The sequence below is a fragment of the Oncorhynchus masou genome, chromosome 19, assembly GCF_036934945.1.
Source record: "Oncorhynchus masou masou isolate Uvic2021 chromosome 19, UVic_Omas_1.1, whole genome shotgun sequence".
Taxonomy (NCBI): Eukaryota; Metazoa; Chordata; class Actinopteri; order Salmoniformes; family Salmonidae; genus Oncorhynchus; species Oncorhynchus masou.
In genome coordinates, this window is record NC_088230.1 from 2767345 (window position 1) to 2769844 (window position 2500).

The 2500-nt window shown below is 54.1% G+C and overlaps 1 protein-coding gene across 5 annotated transcripts in view; it reads right to left on the reverse strand.

Moving 5' to 3' along the window:
* The window catches only part of LOC135505715 (1-phosphatidylinositol 4,5-bisphosphate phosphodiesterase beta-1-like), a 352313-nt gene that overhangs the window by 108970 nt on the left and 240843 nt on the right, over positions 1-2500 (reverse strand). The window lies entirely within an intron of this gene.

Below are 2500 nucleotides of genomic sequence, written 5' to 3' on the forward strand. Positions count from 1 at the left end.
GATAGGGAGGAGAGAACAGAGGAGAGGAGAGAGATATGGAGGTGAGAGCAGAGGGGAGGAGAGAGCAGAGGAGAGGAGAGAGATGGGGAGGAGAGAAGAGAGGAGAGAGATAGGGAGGAGAGAACAGAGGAGAGGAGAGAGATAGGGAAGAGAGCAGAGGAGAGGAGAGAGATAGGGAGGAGAAAACAGAGGAGAGGAGATAACAGAGGAGAGGAGAGAGATATGAAGGAGAGGAGAGAGATAGGGAGGAGAGAACAGAGGAGAGGAGAGAGATATGACGGAGAGGAGAGAGATAGGGAGGAGAGAACAGAGGAGAGAGATAAGGAGGCGAGAGCAGAGGAGAGGAGAGAGATAGGGAGGAGAAAACAGAGGAGAGGAGAGAGCAGAGGGGAGGAGAGAACAGAGGAGAGGAGAGAGATAGGGAGGAGAGAACAGAGGAGAGGAGAGAGATAGGGAGGAGAGAGCAGAGGAAAGGAGAGAGATAGGGAGGAGAAAACAGAGGAGAGGAAAGAACAGAGGAGAGGAGAGAGATATGAAGGAGAGGAGAGAGATAGGGAGGAGAGAAAAGAGGAGAGGAGAGAGAGATAGGGAGGAAAGAACAGAGGAGAGAGCAGAGGGGAGGAGATGGCAGAGGAGAGGAGAGAGCAGAGGAGAGGAGAGAGATGGGGAGGACAGAACAGAGGAGAGGAGAGAGCAGAGGATAGGAGAGAGCATAGGAGAGGAGAGAGATAGGGAGGAGAGAGCAGAGGAGAGGAGAGAGATAGGGAGGAGAGAACAGAGGAGAGGAGAGAGATAGGGAGGAGAGAGCAGAGGAGAGGAGAGAGATAGGGAGGAGAGAGCAGAGGAGAGGGATAGGGAGGAGAGAACAGAAGATAGGAGAGAGCAGAGGGGATGAGAGAGCAGAGGAGAGAAGAGAGATAAGGAGGAGAGAGCAGAGGAGAGGAGAGAGATAGGGAGGAGAGAGCAGAGGAGAGAGATAGGGAGGAGAGAGCAGAGGAGAGGAGAGAGATAGGGAGGAGAGAGCAGAGGAGAAGAGAGGAGAGAGCAGAGGGGAGGGGAGAAAAGAGGAGAGAGATAGGGAGGAGAGAGCAGAGGAGAGTAGAGAGCAGAGGAGAGGAGAGAGATAGGGAGGAGAGAGAGAAGGGGAGAGAAATAGGGAGGAGAGAGCAGAGAAGAGGAGAGAGATAGGGAGGAGAGAGCAGAGGAGAGGAGAGAGCAGAGGGGAGGAGAGAACAGAGGAGAGGAGAGAGATAGGGAGGAGAGAGCAGATGAGAGGAGAGAGCAGTGGGGATGAGAGAGCAGAGGAGAGGAGAGAGATAGGGAGGAGAGAGCAGAGGAGAGGAGAGAGATAGGGAGGAGAGAACAGAGGAGAGGAGAGAGATAGGGAGGAGAGAGCAGAGGAAAGGAGAGAGATAGGGAGGAGAAAACAGAGGAGAGGAAAGAACAGAGGAGAGGAGAGAGATATGAAGGAGAGGAGAGAGATAGGGAGGAGAGAACAGAGGAGAGGAGAGAGATAGGGAGGAGAGAAAAGAGGAGAGGAGAGAGAGATAGGGAGGAAAGAACAGAGGAGAGAGCAGAGGGGAGGAGATGGCAGAGGAGAGGAGAGAGCAGAGGAGAGGAGAGAGATGGGGAGGACAGAACAGAGGAGAGGAGAGAGCAGAGGATAGGAGAGAGCATAGGAGAGGAGAGAGATAGGGAGGAGAGAGCAGGGAGAGGAGAGAGATGGGGAGGAGAGAGCAGAGGAGAGGAGAGAGATAGGGAGGAGAGAGCAGAGGAGAGGAGAGAGATAGGGAGGAGAGAGCAGAGGAGAGGGATAGGGAGGAGAGAACAGAAGATAGGAGAGAGCAGAGGGGATGAGAGAGCAGAGGAGAGAAGAGAGATAAGGAGGAGAGAGCAGAGGAGAGGAGAGAGATAGGGAGGAGAGAGCAGATGAGAGAGATAGGGAGGAGAGAGCAGAGGAGAGGAGAGAGATAGGGAGGAGAGAGCAGAGGAGAAGAGAGGAGAGAGCAGAGGGGAGGGGAGAAAAGAGGAGAGAGATAGGGAGGAGAGAGCAGAGGAGAGTAGAGAGCAGAGGGAGGAGAGAGATAGGGAGGAGAGAGAGAAGGGGAGAGAAATAGGGAGGAGAGAGCAGATAAGAGGAGAGAGATAGGGAGGAGAGAGCAGAGGAGAGGAGAGAGCAGAGGGGAGGAGAGAACAGAGGAGAGGAGAGAGATAGGGAGGAGAGAGCAGATGAGAGGAGAGAGCAGTGGGGATGAGAGAGCAGAGGAGAGGAGAGAGATAGGGAGGAGAGAGCAGAGGAGAGGAGAGAGATAGGGAGGAGAGAACAGAGGAGAGGAGAGAGATAGGGAGGAGAGAGCAGAGGAGAGGAGAGAGATAGGGAGGAGAGAGCAGAGGAGAGAGATAGGGAGGAGAGAACAGAAGATAGGAGAGAGATAGGGAGGAGAGAATAGAGGAGAGGAGAGAGATGGGGAGGAGAGAGCAGAGGAGAGGAGAGAGCAGA